The sequence below is a fragment of the Armigeres subalbatus genome, chromosome 1 (assembly GCF_024139115.2).
Source record: "Armigeres subalbatus isolate Guangzhou_Male chromosome 1, GZ_Asu_2, whole genome shotgun sequence".
NCBI lineage: Eukaryota > Metazoa > Arthropoda > Insecta > Diptera > Culicidae > Armigeres > Armigeres subalbatus.
In genome coordinates this window covers 32,363,464-32,381,695 of record NC_085139.1, presented here as the reverse complement: position 1 = coordinate 32,381,695, position 18,232 = coordinate 32,363,464, and the positions used below count along the sequence as shown (strand labels likewise).

The following is an 18,232-nucleotide window of genomic DNA, read 5'->3' as shown; positions in this document are numbered from 1 at the left end:
CCACAGCCCGATATGTGTAAGGACATAAACGGGAACCTTCTTACAAACAAGCGTGAGGTGATCCAAAAGTGGCGGCAGCACTACGACCAGCACCTGAATGGCGATATGGCAGACAACAGTGGCGGTATAGTAATGAACCTAGAAGCACGTGCGCAGGACATGCGACTTCCGGCTCCGAATCTCCAGTAAATCCAGGAGGAGATCGGCCGGCTGAAAAACAACAAAGCCCCTGGAGTTGACCAACTACCAGGAGAGCTATTTAAACATGGTGGTAAGGCACTGGCTAGAGCGCTGCACTGGGTGATTACCAAGGTTTGGGAGGATGAGGTTCTGCCGCAGGAGTGGATGGAAGGTGTCGTGTTTCCTATCTACAAAAAGGGCGATAAGCTGGATTGTAGTAACTACCGTGCAATCACATTGCTGAACGCCGCCTACAAGGTACTCTCCCAAATTTTATGCCGCCGACTAACACCAATTGCAAGAGAGTTCGTGGGGCAGTATCAGGCGGGATTTATGGGTGAACGCTCTACCACAGACCAGGTGTTCGCCATACGTCAGGTATTGCAGAAATGCCGCAAATACAACGTGCCCACACATCATCTATTCATCGACTTCAAAGCCGCATATGATACAATCGATCGGGACCAGCTATGGCAGCTAATGCACGAAAACGGATTTCCGGATAAATGATCAAGGCGACGATGGATCGGGTGATGTACGTAGTTCGAGTTTCAGGGGCATTCTCGAGTCCCTTCGAATCGCGTAGAGGGTTATGGCAATGTGATGGTCTTTCGTGTCTGCAATTCAACATCGCTTTGGAGGGAGTAATGCGAAGGGCATGGATTGATAAGAGTGGTACGATTTTCACGAAGTCCGTACAGTTATTTGGTTTCGCCGATGACATTGATATCATGGCACGTAACTTTGAGAGGATGGAGGAAGCCTACATCAGACTGAAAAGCGAAGCTATACGGATTGAACTAGTCATCAACACGTCCAAGACAAAGTACAGGATAGAAAGAGGCTCGAGAGAGGACAATGTAAGCCTCCAACCACGATTTTGTATTGGTGGTGACAAAATCGAGGTGGTTGAAGAATTCGTGTGCTTGGGCTCACTGGTGACCTCCGATAACGATACCAGCTGAGAAATTCGGAGACGCATCATGGCTGGAAATCGTACGTAACTTGGACAGCGAGCAAGGTGGATCAATCAGGTGGAAGATGACTTGCGGACTTCGGCCTTAGTGTGAATAAATAATAATATTGTTTTCTTAATTCGGAGAGAATTTTTTACTTCTCGCTTCTTGAATGAACGAGAACCTATGCTGAAAAATATTCGTTATATGCTTCACACTATTCATTTCACCCTTATCGCTTATTTTTTCTTCTCAATTATCCAATTTCACTCCTTGCTTCCCATTTTGCACTTACTTCTTATTTTTCAACCCTCAAATCTCATTCCTATCTTTTCACTGCTTGTAAGACTTATCAACTCTCATTTTTACTTTTCGCTTCTCAATTCCCAGTGTACAATTCTCAATTCGCAATTAATTAGAGAAGTATTTAGCGGTTTTTATTGGAGTTCACGAGTCCTACTTCTCACTTGTCGTTTCCCACTCCTCGCTTTCCATCATTTATAACTTCTCACTTATCACATTTCACTTCCTACTTTTTACTCTTATGACTTTCAAAATAACAATGATCATAAAAAAATTATCTATTTCTTTCTACACTTTACACACTTTATACACTTTCTCTTCAAACTATGACCTACCCGCATAGAAATAAATCGTTGGTTGAACCGTTAATGTTCTTAGCGGTAAAAGAAATCGTACATTTTTGCATTTTTTCTCCTAGAGTTTTCAGATCATCGTAAACCAAGTGCATCCTGCGTTGCACAGTGGCGGAAAGCCGGACGAAACCCATTTTTTTTTCGTGATTTTCGTGAAGCCCATTTTTTTTAAATTTAACATATATATTGAATGAGCTAGTTCCAATTTTTTTTATTGTAGCTTGTAAATTTAATTGTTGATGTTTTGTTGAAGTTCAAGTGTAAAGCGTAAAGTGTCAACCGAACAAGTAGGGGAACGGTTGTGCACTTCATCCCATAGCTCCTATTTCCATCCCATCAAAAACAAAGCAATGAAAAGGAATTTGGTTTGTTCCCTAATTTTTTGATTTTTTTCACCAGTGAGCACGCTTGTTAGCAAAAATAAGCAACTAGTTTGGTGCTGTATTTCTTTGTTTTGCGATGAGATGAATATGTGTTCAAGAGAGATTTTCTTTCCAAGTTTCGTCATTTCCCGAAATTCAGAGAATTGAGAAGAATTAGAAGAATTAGAAATTAGAAGAATTCTTTTCCGAACTTAAAAGCATTTCTTTTTGATATTCGGAGAATATCTTTTCATCATTTGAAAAATTTCTTTCCCGATTTCGGATTATTTGTTCCCGACACTTTCTTTCCGAGATTTATCTAATTTTCTTCTACATTTTCGGAAAAATCTTTCTAAAAATTCGGACAATTTCTTTCCGAAATTAGGAGAACATTTCCTCCCAACAGTTGGAGTTAATTTCTTTCCGAAAACCGGAGATTTTGTTTTTTTTTTCGAATTTGGAGAATTTCTGTTCGAAATTATGAGAGAATTCTCACTTCTCACTTTTCACTGCTTGCAAGACTCATATTCTCATTTCACACTTCTCTCATTACTCACGCTTGTCCCAATTCCTAGCTCACAATTCTCAACTGATTAGATAATTGTTTGAAAGTTTTATTGGAGTTCTTGAGTCCTTTTCCACTAGTATCTTTCCATCACTCTTAATTTCCTACTTATCACATTTCACTTCCCAATTTTACACCACGCCATTTCTAAATAATAATTATTACGAATAAATTATTTTCAAACTATGACATCCACAGTCAGGCATATATGATGGATACGTTTTGGCCTGCCTGTAAAGTTATTATAACAATGTGCACCTCATTAGAAAAAAATGCAAAATTACCTTTTTAATTACTTGGCATAATCCTTCCATATGTATCCTCTTGCTTCCATATGTATGTTAGGGTTATTGAGAAAATGTTGTATGTGCCTATCTAGTGTAAAAACCTCCAGGAACCGGATGCTTTAATTTGGTAATTTGAAAACATGTTTGGGGAAGATCCACAAAGTACATCTCGCAACAATAGTCGATTCTCGAGCGAACTCCCCCCGTCATACTTTTTTTAATTAAACCTCATTTTTTTGTATGAATCGTCACGCTGCTCGGAATCCCCTTCCCCCCTTAAAGCGCGACGTACTTTGTGGATGCCCCTTAGACATGAACATTGGTGTTCTGAACTCAGTCTATTAGGCCGTTACAAATGTAGAGAATAAGATTAGCATAAAAAAACGTAGCAATCACTTAATGTTCAATTACGAGTCAGCGTCAGAGTCAAAGCGTCAGCAGGAAGATCGAGACCGTGAAGAGACGGAGCAACTGTACCGCACTAATACACACGAAAGTTCTATGAGAAGTTGAACCGTTCACGTAAGGGCCACGTGCCACAGCCTGATATGTGCAAGGACATAAACGGGAACCTTCTTACGAACGAGCGTGATCCAAAGGTGGCAGCAGCACTACGAAGAGCACCTGAATGGCGATGTGGCAGACGAAGATGGCGGTATGGTGATGGACCTAGGGGAACGCGCGCAGGACATAATTCTACCGGCCCCGGATCTCCAGGAAATCCAGGAGGAGATTGGCCGGCTGAAGAACAACAAAGCCCCTGGAGTTGACCAACTACCAGGAGAGCTATTTAAACACGGTGGTGAGGCACTGGCTAGAGCGCTGCACTGGGTCATTACCAAGATTTGGGAGGAGGAAGTTTTGCCGCAGGAGTGGATGGAAGGTGTCGTGTGTCCCATCTACAAAAAGGGCGATAAGCTGGATTGTAGCAACTACCGCGCAATCACATTGCTGAACGCCGCCTACAAGGTACTCTCCCAAATTTTATGCCGTCGACTAGCACCAATTGCAAGGGAGTACCAATGACAATTGGGGCAGTACCAGGCGGGTTTTATGGGCGAACGCTCCACCACGGACCAGGTGTTCGCCATTCGCCAAGTACTGCAGAAGTGCCGCGAATACAACGTGCCCACACATCATCTATTCATCGACTTCAAAGCCGCATATGATACAATCGATCGAGACCAGCTATGGCAGCTAATGCACGAAAACGGATTTCCGGATAAACTGACACGGTTGATCAAAGCGACGATGGATCGGGTGATGTGCGTAGTTCGAGTTTCAGGGGCATTCTCGAGTCCCTTCGAAACCCGCAGAGGGTTACGGCAAGGTGATGGTCTTTCGTGTCTGCTATTCAACATCGCTTTGGAGGGAGTAATACGAAGGGCAGGGATTAACACGAGTGGCACAATTTTCAATAAGTCCGTCCAGCTATTTGGCTTCGCCGACGACATAGATATTATGGCACGTAACTTTGAGAAGATGGAGGAAGCCTACATCAGACTGAAGAGGGAAGCCAAGCGGATCGGACTAGTCATCAACACGTCGAAGACGAAGTACATGATAGGAAGAGGTTCAAGAGAAGACAATGTGAGCCACCCACCGCGAGTTGGCATCGGTGGTGATGAAATCGAGGTGGTAGAAGAATTTGTGTACTTGGGCTCACTGGTGACTGCCGAAAATAATACCAGCAGAGAAATTCGGAGGCGTATAGTGGCTGGAAATCGTGCATACTTTGGACTCCGCAAGACGCTTCGATCGAATAGAGTTCGCCGCCGTACCAAACTGACCATCTACAAAACGCTCATTAGACCGGTAGTCCTCTACGGACACGAGACCTGGACGATGCTCGTGGAGGACCAACGCGCACTATGAGTTTTCGAAAGGAAAATGCTGCGTATCATCTATGGTGGGGTGCAGATGGCGGACGGTACATGGAGGAGGCGAATGAACCACGTTGCATCAGCTGTTGGGAGAACCATCCATCGTTCACACCGCGAAAATCGGACGACTGCGGTGGGCCGGGCACGTAGCCAGAATGTCGGACAATAACCCGGTGAAAATGGTTCTCGACAACGATCCGACGGGCACAAGAAGGCGAGGTGCGCAGCGGGCAAGGTGGATCGATCAGGTGGAAGATGACTTGCGGACCCTCCGTAGACTGCGTGGCTGGCGACGTGTTGCCATGGACCGAGCCGAATGGAGAAGACTCTTACATACCGCACAGGCCACTTCGGCCTTAGTCTGAATAAATAATAATAATAATCAATTACGAGTTCAATATTATCTTAGGAGCTGGGTCAGGAAAGAAATTGAATAAATCAGTTTTGAGAGAGAGTTTTAGAGGACGTACGTAAAACAAAAACTGTTCTTCAATCACTAAGAAAGTCCAACAAGTCTGTCTGGCCTGTCCATCAAAGTCGTTAGTCCGTCAAGCTCTGATGTTCTGGTGTTCGAAGTCCGGATCCGTCACAACAAGTTCTTCCAGTCCGTCTATTCCGTCCAGTCCGTCCATTCCGTCCAGTCCGTAAAGTCCGTCCAGTCCGTCCATTCCATACAGTCCGTCCAGTCCGTCCATTCCGTCCAGTCCGTTAGTTCATCAAACTCGTTATTCGAATTCTTTCTGAGTGAAAATCCGGATCATCAGTCTGAGTCGTCCAGTTAGTCCCACCCAGGCATTGAAAAAAATCAGATCATGAGTAAAAATTGGCTCAATTCATGCCAACTTGATGCTTTACTGTGGCCTAAGCGCTGATGCTCTCTAGATCGAAAAATCTTTTCAGACATTGAGAAAATGAAATCCGCTATGAGAATGAAACTCTGAATCACTGCATGGGAGGCTCCGCCATCCCAGCAACTTGAAAGCAGAACACCTGATGAGTTTTAGTTTTATTCTAGTAGAGCAAGCGTAGCACAAATGCTCCTGGATACCATACCAAGTTTGGTGAGCTCTGTTGCTCGTTGTTTACGCAGCAACGATGCTCATAATCGTTGTTTGGTATCCATCTGAGCAAGACTGTTCAATCAGTGGCATAGGATGCTATGATTGAATTAGATCAATGCTCGTCCACTTCACTTCCACTTCACTCACGCTTTCAATGCCTGGTCCCACCCTGAGATGAGATAAGACAACTCGGAGCTGAATGCCTTCTCATAATTTATGCTCGATTCACGCGACGGGCAGTTCCAGTGTGACCATCTTTTTTTCACCAACTAAAAATTAACAAGACGAAATAGTTTATATCAATAATTACCGAATGCTGAGCAGTTGAACTGTATTCCTCAATTGCTAGCCACTAGAAATCCGGAGATTTTCACCACAAAATTTGGAGACTTTCTTTTTTGAAAATTGAAGAATTTCTCACCGAAATTTGAAGATATTCTCTCCGAAATTCAAATAAATTCTCTCCAAAATTTGAAAAATCTCTCTTCTAAATTCGTAAATTTTTCTCCTCGGAATACGGAGAGTAACTCTGTATCAGTCGAAGAGTTTCTCTTCGAAATTCGGTAGTTGTTTAAACAATCCTGCCAAAAATTATTTCCGAACTTTGAAAATTTCTCTTAAAAAATCGACAATAATTCTCAGTATCGCCATCGGAGTTGACAATGGATCTGGGGGGTGAGAATAGGTCATCGCTTTCACCGGCAGCCTGGAGGTCAGATAGCAAAATCGTTCAAAAAGGTCTCTTATATTTTAGTCTTCTTGCCCTCAGATACATTCAATCTATTCTACAAGCATTCTAAATACTTGAAACAGTGACCCATTCTCACCCCCATTTGAAACATTGTCATCCCCGACGACGGAAAACTTCTTTTCAAAAATCGATATTTTTTTTTACCCAGGTTGAATTTTTTTTCCGATTTTCAAAGATTTTCTATTCGAAATTTTGATTTTTTTTTAGAACGGGCTTGTTGTCATATGGCTACTGCTGCTGCCTCATTCGCAGGAAGTCGTGTGTTCAATCCCAGGTCCGTTCCATTCTGCTACTTTGCATCTTTCTCTTTATTTCTAATGTTCTAGCAATCACTAAAACTGGAAATGGACTTCCATACCGTTTCCACTTCTATCCTTTACCCTTCAACATGACTATTCTAACAGTAGCTGCTAGAATTGGAAATGAACTAACAAGCTTGTTTCCTACATCCAATTAGAAATTTCAACAGTTGCGTTCTTCTATCTATAACATTGACAGCTCGTTAACCAAGACGAACTTCTGCCCCTCGAGCTTAACCCAAAAATTCCAATAAACTCCGTATGATCTCGTGGCAAGTGTAGAAATACACCCAACCGGCAGTTGTTAGATTTTCTAACAATTCTGTATAAGAATCTACCAAAACCTGTATAAGAACTGGGCGTATGCGAAATTGTTAGATTCTTATACAAATATTGTATAACATTGACATACAGGTTTTGGTAGACTGTTATGCAGAATTGTTGGAAAATCTAAAAACCGCCGGCTTGCAGTGGGCGAGTGATTTCATCATCACATCCTCCCTCTTCTCTACATTGACTTGCATTCTGACGTGGCAGGCGCCAGTATGACCTAATAAATGAGATCGCCAGTACTTGTACATTGAAGATGAGTGCTAGTCCCAAGCAAAACATCGGTCGCGAGACAATTTGATACAAGTTATTCGGGAATACTGAATCGTGAGAAATTCAACATAAATATCATTAAAAGAATAACATAAATATCAATAATGAGCATTTTTGTTATCTTTATACTTGGCTTACAACAATCCGATCATCGCTTCGCAACAATAACTGTCTTACAGATTGGGAAGAGCAGAAAAATAAAAATTTGGATCATTCTAAAAGCTCATGCTCAAACCAGTGACATAGGTAATCAAATGAATTATCCTATAATCTGTTTTACTTACTTTACGTCGGGCGGACGTATCTTGTATATAACCCTTCTGATTTTTTTTCTTCTCGAAATTATGAGATTTTCTCCCGAAATTCGAAAATTTTGTTTGCGATGGTTTTAGCTGATGCGTCGTTGGTCTTCTGAAATTTGGAGAATATCTTTCCGTAATACGGAGAAATTCTGATATTTTTTTCGCAAAGATAAAAAAAAAACCATAATTCGAAAATAAGTGAATTCGAACTTTGAAAAATTTCGACAAAAAAATTTCTCGAAATTCGACAATAATTCTCAGAAATTTGGAGAATTTCTTTTCAAAATACGATAATTTTTTTTTCTGGATTGGACGACATTTGAAGAAATATTTTTTTCGAGGTTCGGAGTAATTTTTTTTCCATAAGTCAAAAAAAAACTCTTTTCGAAGTTTTGAGAAAGTTTGATATTTGGAGATTTTTTTTTCTGAAATTTGGAGAGAATTAGTTTCAGAATCTCGAAGAATTTTTTATCCGAAATTCATGGTGAATTATTGTTCGTAATTTGGAAAAATAAAATTCATAAATTCAAATTTTCTCTTCGGAAGTTCGGAAGAAAATTATATCCGAAGTTAAAGAAGTATTTTTCTTTTGATTTAAAGAGAATTCATTTCCGAAATTTGATATTTTTTTTTTGGTAGTTCGTTGAAAATTCCTTTGCGAAATATGAGAAGAATTTCTTTGTTAAGATTTCTCTCCGAACGTAGAAAAGATTTGTTTTTTAAGTACGAAGAGAGTTCTTTCCAACATTGGGGAGAAACCGATTTCTGATTTTTGGAGTAAATTTCTTTTTTTAAGTTTGGAGAGATTCGTTCCTAAGAGATTTAGCCTAATATCTTTTGAAATTCGGCGAAAATCTTTCCGTAGTATGACAAATTTCTTCCCGCAATTCTGATATTTTATTGCAGAGATTTAAAAAAATCGGAAAGTTTCTCTTCAAAGTTCGAAAAAAAATTCCCGTACTTTGGAAAAAAAATTATCAAAAATTTGTAAGTTTTTTCCTCACATTATTTTTCCCAGAATTGAGAACGAATTCCTTTTCAAAATTTGGGTAAAGTTCCACTGGAGATGTTACCGCTGGGCATATACTGAACGCCAGTAGTCTAACACGTTACCTCATTTGAACTACACACTAGGCCTGTCATCGTTGAATGGCAATGAGAAAGATAGATGTTTAGATCGTATGTGATTTGGCGGGTAAAGGTGCCGAATTCTTATTTGCACGTTAATTTAAGTAACTCGAATTGAACTTTATTTGCCTGTGAGTAAAAATCTAAATGATAGTGAAAAATAGATGATAGCTTCGAAGAATTTATAATATTTACAATATTTATAGAATTCAACGTGAAATAACCTAATAACCATGTGGTATAGCGCAGATTATTACACGGCCAGGACACTGAATGTGTGAGTAACATGACAACGATTTATGTATGAGATATGAGGTTTGATAAATAAATATTATTTGCACCGTCTAAGACGAATTAAGTACTGTCCATTTAATTCCACTAGTTAATTTTCGTAATCTTTGCAGATACGTATTTCGAAAGTCGGAAGTCGAGTCAAGTACAAGACACTGAAGACGACCACACAGTTGTGGTCGAAATACGTATCTGCAAAGATTACGAAAATTAACTAGTGGAATTAAATGGACAGTACTTAATTCGTCTTAGACGGTTTAATACATTCCACTAAAAAAGCTTAATATATTTTTCTATTATTTGCAGTTTAAAGCTGCACAACACCCACTAGTGCTGCTGAGAACACTGTGTCGGAATACTTGCCCTTGCCCTCCCAAACAACAGGAGATTTTTTTTTCTTAAATTCGGAGAGAATTATTTTCAGATATTCAAAGGATTTCTTTCCGAAATTCATGGCGAATTATTGTTCGCAATCGGGAGAAAATTTATTTCCAAAATTCGAATTGAACTAATTTTTGAAATTCAGGGAAACAATTTTCTCTTCGGGAGCTCGGAAGGGAACTATATCCGAGAGAACTTTTTTATTGAAATCGAGGGCCTTACCTGAATTCGAAGAATTTCTTCCCAAAAATCGAAGAATTTCTTTCCAAAGACCGATACAATTCTTACAAGCATTCAAAGAATTTTTTTTTCCGAAATTCGAGGAAATTCTTTCGGACAGTTGCAAAAAAATGGTTACAAATACCACAGAATTTCATTTCTGTAATTTGAAGAATTCTCTTCCTAAGCTCGTAGGTTTTTGCCTTTCTCGTACAACAAAGTTGTACCGAAAGGCTATCATTTCACTCTGAAAACGAACTTTTTATAGAAGCCTCTGAGACCCATAGTGTTATATACCAAACGACTCAGCTCGATGAACTGAGTACATGTCGGTCTGTCCGTGTGTATGTATGTGTGTATGTGTGTGTAGGTGTGTGCACAAAAGCTACATAAAACATTCGACAACTTTTCGTATAGTAATCCTCAACCGATTTTCTCGCAACAAGTTTGATTCGACAGAGGATAAAGCCTTGTTGATCACTATTGAATTTGATAACGATCGGTCATTGCGTTTAAAAGTTATGAAGAAAATGGTACATCGAACCACATAAGTCCTATATCAGGTTGGTGTCTTAACTAAATGCGAGAAAGGCACCACCAAAGCTAGGTGGATTAATCTGGGTTTTTTCCCAAATTAAGGGTAATTATTTCTTAAATTCATATATATATTTTTTTGAAAAATTTCTGTCTGAATTTCGAAAAATTTCTTTCCAAAATTCCAAAGATTTCTCTCCAAATTTAAAATAAAAATTTATTCAAATCAGAGAGGAATTCTTTCCGATGTTCGGAGTAAGTCACACCTTGAAACCTTGAGGAATTTCTCTTGGATATCCGGATAAAATCTTTTCGTAATTTGAAAATTGTGTTTTCCAATTTCGGATTATTTATTTCCGACACTTCCTTCCCGAGATTTATCAAATTTTCTTTCTGAAAATTTAGAAATTTTCTTTCCGAAATTAGGAGATAATTTCCTCCCAACAGTTGGAATGAATTTGTTTCCGAAATCCGGAGATTTTGTTTGTTTTTTTTTAATCCGAATAATTCCGTTTCTTAATTATTGGTTTTTGTTTCCGATATTTTTTTTTTTTCAATATTCGGAGAGTTATCTTCCGAAACTCGGAGAATTTCAGTCTGAAATTATGAGAGAATTCTCACTTTTAACTTACATATCACTGCTTGTAAGACTCATCAACTCACATTCCCATTTCACGCTTCTCTCATCTAATTACTTACAATTGCCCTAGTTCCCAGTTTACAATTCTCAATTCTCAATTGAAATTAATTAGTCAATTTTGTTAAGGAAAATCATTATTTTCACTAGTTTTTCAAGCAAATTTTCAAGATAAGTTGCATTTAACAGGATATTTAAAGCACGGCGCATCAACTGAAACCATCGTAAAGTGTATAAAACTACCTCCACTAAGGGTACGGTTGCCCTATATGTATGTCAGGGTTATTGAGGAACCGGGTGCTTTAATTTTGTAATCTGAAAACATGTTTGAGGAAGATCCACAAAGTACATCTCGCAACAATAAACAATTTTTGAAGGTCCCCCCCCCCCCTTATCACCCCTTTAAAATTAAACCCTTATATTTTGTAAAAAAAAAGGCAAAAGCAAACTCTCATGAGGCCTTTGTTCTGGAGTAAACCAATGTGCGCTATGTGACTGATTGTATTCAACACACCAACCCACTGTCCATTTAATATTGGGTTCTAATTTCTCAATTCCATTTGGCAGGGACCAGTGCCGCGAAGGAAGTTGCTATTTCCTCTATTCCTAGACCCACACACCGCATAGCACCCTTAAAAGTTAAAACATTATGGTCTAACGCGATGTGCCTCAGTTGTAAAGCACATCGGGTCTAACGTTAAAACCAATCGAATATCGGCGACAGGTTTTCAGAACAACCTTCACATCAATGTTGACTTACGACCAACGGTTGGGTATCACTACACAGTAGATATTGCTTAACACGAAGGTAGCTTAGCAAGGCGGGTTCCATTACCCAAACACACGAATCTCACATTTTCCACGGTCTGAACCAGGCCATGTTTTGTCGATTCGCATCCCTTCTATGATATGTGAGCGTAGGCGTTTGTTTGTACAACCCACCCGAAACAAAACCAATCAATTTTCATTGAACGACAATCGTTCCTGACACTCTCCCAAATGGCAATAGCTTGACCGTTCCGCCGTTCCGAGAGGGCAATTGTTTATCACCGAGTCAGACCCGTTCCGAAAGCGAAAAGGCTCACACAATTCACCGATTCCACCTGTCTCGTATTTAGTTTGGGCAGTAGCTGGCCGCTGGCCGATGGACCATTTGAGCGTAAACAAAAATATATCGGTTCTGGATTGTCCCTTTGCTCCCTGACCAACGCGCGCTATCCCCATGGGCATTCATACCTGCCGAAAAACTAATATTTATTGCGTCGCCGTTGTTGTTGTCTCGTGGTCGCCACCCCGTCTGCTGCGACTGCTGCGGTCAGTCCCGGTAGCTGTCAAATCAATTTCACCGCAGGAACGCGTGTGCTATCTCTGCGCGCCCGGTTGCATTCCGCCTGCCACGAATCCGAACCGGGAATGTGCGTGCCTAACCGCCCGGACAAGCGCGGCACAAGCGTTTAGGATTCGGGTGAACTGTTTGGATGCCAATTCTGCTTAGGTCTCGAAACGAAATTGCCCGGACGTGATATGAGCGCAGTGCGTTGCTGACCGTGGCGTTTGTTGGCGGGGGCGGGATGGCGATCGACAACACCGACGATGGCTGGATGGCACGTGATTGCGTTCCCCGGGACCAAGCCATCACCACCGGAGACGATTGGCCACGACGAAGCGATGGTGTGCTTTCTGTCGATGATTCTGTCCGTTTCTTCCCGAAGGTGACGTTAGGATGCGGAGCTCTGATGTGGTCATTTATTTCTGTATTTCGAGGATATTTAGCTGAGATAAGAATTACGTGAGATGGATTCCGAATCCGAAATGATGGGATGCTGACAGGCCAATGATGCCACTGTCAGATGTAACCTTGATATGGGTAGGGGCGTTTTTCCGACCATAGGATGGGATCTCGTGAGCATTTGCTTTGCAGTCAAACCAATTTTTATGCGGATGTAGAAAATATTATTTTAGTCTTCACTAAGCTTCAGACAGTGCGAACATGTCAAATTGAATCCGGCAGTAGGAATCCCGTTATAGAATACAAATAACTGATTCCAGCCAAATTATAACAATGCGTTCACATATTTTACATTTAAACAGAAATAAATTTACTGTCGGGTTTCTATATGGTGCTCCAATATTCGACATAGAGTGCGACAGTAGATTGCATTGAATTTATGATGCCACTCGTTCCCCCTTCAATACATCGAATTCTGAGGAAGCAATTAGCGCAATTGCTTTGGAAACAATAAATTTCACTTGCTCTTACACTTCGGAGCCGCGAAATGTTTCCAAATCGTAGATAACGTAAATAACCAAAAAGTACTAACTTCAACTGAAATGTTAAAATCAGTTGCTAGAAATCAATCAAAACTAGTATCAGTTGAAACATAATTCAATCAATAATAACATTCTAAATGACAGATTATTTGATCTTTACGGGGATCAATCCTATAATTCCCGCTGATGAAACATCAACACCATCGCAGCTCGAAACCTCCCGGTTCGAGAGCTTCATGAACGACCTAATTCGATTAAAATCTTGCCCATAGTGACACCAAAGGTTAAAAGCTTTCCTCGCTTAAGTATACTGGTCCAGTGGGGGTGGATCTGCTGAAAATTGTCAATCGAATTACTTACTACTGCACGGTTGTTGACTATCGATAATCCCCGAAGGCGAGACAAACAGAGTACCCCTCAGCTGTTGAATAGTACGGGGACCTCCCGAAGTATGTTTGTACCTGCAAAGACGGAAAATGGTGCGATGAGAAAAGTTGTCACCTTCTGCAGCTGCTGCTTATCGTTTACTAATTAGCTAAGTAATTAAAATGATTAGCTTCTAATTGGATTTGAGCTGTGTGGAGTCTCGCTGTGGGTGCATGGCGATAAATACCTCCGGTGGGGGAGTTCGTTCTGGTGTCGAGTGCAAGACCCAAGAGGCGATGAAAGTTTAATGCCACATGAAAACAAAGTTCTGTCATCAGCGCGTCAGCACTTTGCAGGCTGGCTGACCAGCAGCTACACACTTCAGAGAAGCACACCATTTTGTTGCAATTTGATGGAAAGTGTCCTTTACGGGGCTCTCCTGTGCGGAATGCATCGTCGGCCAGGCTCACGCGTCCTGTGCCAATCGATAATAATAATGCACCAAAAGTGTTCGCAGATGAGAGATTATAAATCAATTAAAAGTTTGCTGCTCGGCACTTTGCGGAGGTTCGCTCAATCCTGTTTTAGTTGTTGACTGTTGTTGCATTTCTGGGATCAGATGGGGATGAGTCGATGCGCAAATATTTGCTGCTAGTGTCGGGGAATTCCGTCACGAGAAAATCAATTAAAGTTCTCAATAGAGTGTTCATCATAAGAATTAATCGAGGACCCAGAAGTTCAAAAGGATTCTATTCAGTAGCCCAAAAGAATTCCGAAACGAATTTCCATCGGAAACCTAAAATGACTGCACGGACTTCTTTTGGGCTTCCGAATAGGTGTTTGTTGGAGCTTCTAGATGGAATACTTTTAAGCTTCTGATCGGATTTTTGTGGACTTTTGAAAGGAATCCCATAAGAAAACCCACCCACGAACGGAAATCTTTTAAACTTCTGAATAGAATTATTTTGTGTTCCCGTACGAAATTCTTTTGGGTTTCTAAGTGGAACATTTTTGTGCATAAAGAAAACCCAGGAGGATTTTGAATCCAAAATATTTCGTACGAAAGGCCAAAATGATTTCTTTCAGAAGACCAACAGAATTTCGTTAGCTTCAAAAGATTCCGTTTGGAAGTTCAAAAAAAAATCTGATCATAAACCATTATTCATAAACCCAAAGGAATTCCGTTTGGAAACCTGAAAGAACAGAGAACGGACTACCGAAAGGATTTTTTTAGCTTTCAAATAGAATTCTTTCGAGCTTCTTCTGAACGGATTTTTTTGGACTGTCGAAAGGATTCCCAAACTGATTCGTTTCGGAGGGCCAAAAGGATTCTTATAACAATCGAAAAAGATTCCACTCGGAAATCTACAATGATGAAACGGAATTCTCGAGGGCTTAAGAACAGAGATCTTTCTTTTAAAAATCTGTGAAGAATCACCTTGGGCTTCCAAACGGAAATTTATTGGCGTTCTGAGTAGAACATTATTAGACTTTCGGAAAAGAAGTCAGAAAGATTCGGTTCATTCGCTCAAATTTCCGTTGAAGGCCGAAAAGTATTCCCTTCAGAAGCCCAGTAGGAGTCAGTTCGAAAGCCCAAAAGGATTTCATTCTGAAGGCGCGAATTTCGCGCGTTAATCTTAAATGATTCCGTTCACAAATAGAAAAGGATTCTGTCCTAAACGATTTCGTTCGGAAGTTCAAACAGATGTCGTTCGAAATTCGAAAAGAATTCCGGTAAGTATTCTACGGCTATGTTACCCAGAAGCAATCGGGCAATAGAGAGGAAAGTCGCAACCCGCGTCGAATCTGCCAACGAACAGATCATCGAATTCGATACTGCGACGAGTTTGGTTAGCTTACATGGGATCGAAGAATGAAAGAGGTCAGTAAGTAGAAGTTGTGCAATATTTGCCTGAACGAGCACGGGCCGGCACGGTGCCGTTTCAAGACAAAATGCAACATTGGTATTTGTCAGAAACGCCACCCTCCCTTGCTTCATCCAGCGGAAACCAACGCCAAGACATCCCGGTAATTACGGATTGCAACATCTATGATCTACAGGCAAATCAAGCGGTAGTTTTTCGCATGGTACCAGTCAGGCTGTCCAATGGTGAGTGGTTTGTTAATGTAATAGCGTTCCTTGACGAAGCTGCGTCTTACTCACTAGTAGTGGCGCAGCCGATGCTGATAAAGTAGATTGCCGGTATAACAAGAACGGAACGAAATTCTAGATGTGTCCCTCTGTCAATTTCAGGACATAACTCGAAAAATCAGTTTATACTGAAGAACGTGCAAACCATTGAGCAGCTAAAACTTCCTAAGCAGACCTTGGATTGCAACGCAGTTGCTTCTAAGTACAGTCACCTAAAGAATCTCTCAGTTGCAGATTATCGCCCTGGTTCCCCGAAAACACTTATTGGACTGAAACATCTACACTAGTACGCATCTTTAGTCGGTCTCGTGTCGAGAATCCATCTGTGCTGGATAGTGTATAATCCCAAACAACAAATTGACCAGAGAGCTGGATTCTTCGGTCATCACGACGTGCAGCACAGTGCTGGTTTGGAACTCCACGAGCTACGTCACAGCTTGTTCACGCTTAAGGAATCAGTGACACCGCTTCCGGAATCAACTGGAAATCGCCGTGCTCGAGAATTGCTGGAGAAAACTACCGTTCGAAAGGGAGACCGTTACGAAACTGGTCTCGTGTGGAAAGAAGATCATACGCAATTTCGACAGTTAATTAACTAATCAGAAATCCGGAGTTGCAGAGCAAAGTGTCCAAGCAAATAGAGTAATATTAGGAAAAAGGATATGCCCACAAAATCACAGCTTAAGATCTGGAGGATGGTGCCGGAAAAAAAACGTGATACCTGTTGAAGATGTGTTCGTGTTACGGACAAGCTACGAGCAGATTTGGAACCATTTATTACTGGAGCTCAGTACTTTTCGTCGGTTCGGTTTACATTTGCATATTTGTGCAGAGGCAGGCGAAAACGTCTACGGCTGTATTGCTTACTTCCGAACGATGAACGAAGGTCTGCCCAAGAGTGCATTAGTTGCCGCCTTGCAACATGAGTTCATCCCCAGGCTGGAACTAAATGCGGTGGAACTAGCTTCAAGACTTTCAAAAGCGATCAAAGCTGGTTACTCTATTCCTATCACCAAAACTGTTTTTTTATCGACTCTCGAACGGTGTTGGCATGGATTCGCTCGGACCACAAGAATTATAAACAATTTGTGACAAACCTATAGGTGAGTCGGACCTAAGTCGGACGAGTGTCATTGAATGGATTTGGGTTCCGGGCGTGATGAATATCGCATCGCCGATATTCTGACCTAGGATATTGATATTGATATTTTCCCTTTCCGTTATGATTTGTATCAAATTGACGAAGACTGAGAATAAACCAACCAATCGGCGCACTGCCAAGCACAACCCTTACTTACTTACTTACTTATGGATCCTGTACACCTCCGGTGGTGCAAAGGGCAGACTTGAAAGATCTCCATCCTGAGCGTTGCCCGGCTATCGCTTTAACCTGTTGCCAGGTTAGATTTCGGTCGACTTCTTTTATTTCTTTATTGAGGCTTCGCCGCCATGAGCCTCTGGGTCTGCCTCTGCTGCGATGTCCCGCTGGGTTCCAGTCTAATGCTTGTTTACAGATTTCGTTTCCGCCCCTACGTAGAGTGTGGCCGACCCAGCCCCACTTCCGATCCCGAATTTCTGTTGCTATCGACCTCTGGTGACAACGACGATGGAGCTCGTTGTTTGAGATCCAGTTGTGAGGCCACCAGGCCCGAATTATATACCGCAGGCATCTGTTAATGAGCACCTGCAGCCGTTGAGTGTTCTCCACTGATACACACCATGTTTCGCTAGCGTATAACAGCACAGTTTTTACGTTAGAGTTGAAAATTCGTATTTTGGTGCGTTCACTTATCTGCCTGTTTTTGCAGATATTCCAGTTTTCCCTTGCTTTCTTGATCCGTGCGCCTATGTCAATCTTGGTACCGCCGTCTGACGCCATTTGGCTACCAAGATATTGGAAGCTTTCAACATTCTCCACTGGTTGCCCGGCTACTGTGAAACTGGAAGGAGTCACCGTGTTTACATCCAACGCTTTGGTTTTGTTGACGTTGATGACTAAACCTGCCGAAGAGGAGCACTCGGCAAAGTCGTTGTGCTTACTCTGCATATCAGAGCGCCGTTGCGTGAGGAGTGCAACATCATCCGCCAATTCGAAGTCGTTTAGGTGCTCCATGGTTATAGGCTGCCATAACAGCCCGCGGTTTGGTTCACGGTCAACCGCATCTACCAAAATCTCGTCGATTACGATGAGGAACAGTAACGGTGATAGAATATATCCTTGCCTCACACCAGCTACGACCCGGGTAGGGTCGGACAGGACCCCATTGTGCAGCACTCTACATGAAAAGGCCTCGTACTGTGCTTTGATGAGGCCGATGATTTTCTCAGGAACCCCCTTGCGTCTCAGG

The 18,232-nt window shown here is 41.4% G+C and overlaps 1 protein-coding gene and 1 long non-coding RNA gene across 2 annotated transcripts in view; one reads left to right on the top strand and one right to left on the bottom strand.

Moving 5' to 3' along the window:
- LOC134223561 (hornerin-like) overlaps positions 1-18,232 on the bottom strand; it is a 530,228-nt gene that overhangs the window by 327,621 nt on the left and 184,375 nt on the right. The gene's annotated exons all lie outside the window — the stretch shown is intronic.
- On the top strand, positions 8,985-9,708 carry LOC134208250 (uncharacterized). The gene is made up of 3 exons (XR_009978575.1): positions 8,985-9,164; positions 9,240-9,310; positions 9,631-9,708. It is a non-coding gene; the product is annotated as an uncharacterized LOC134208250 (long non-coding RNA).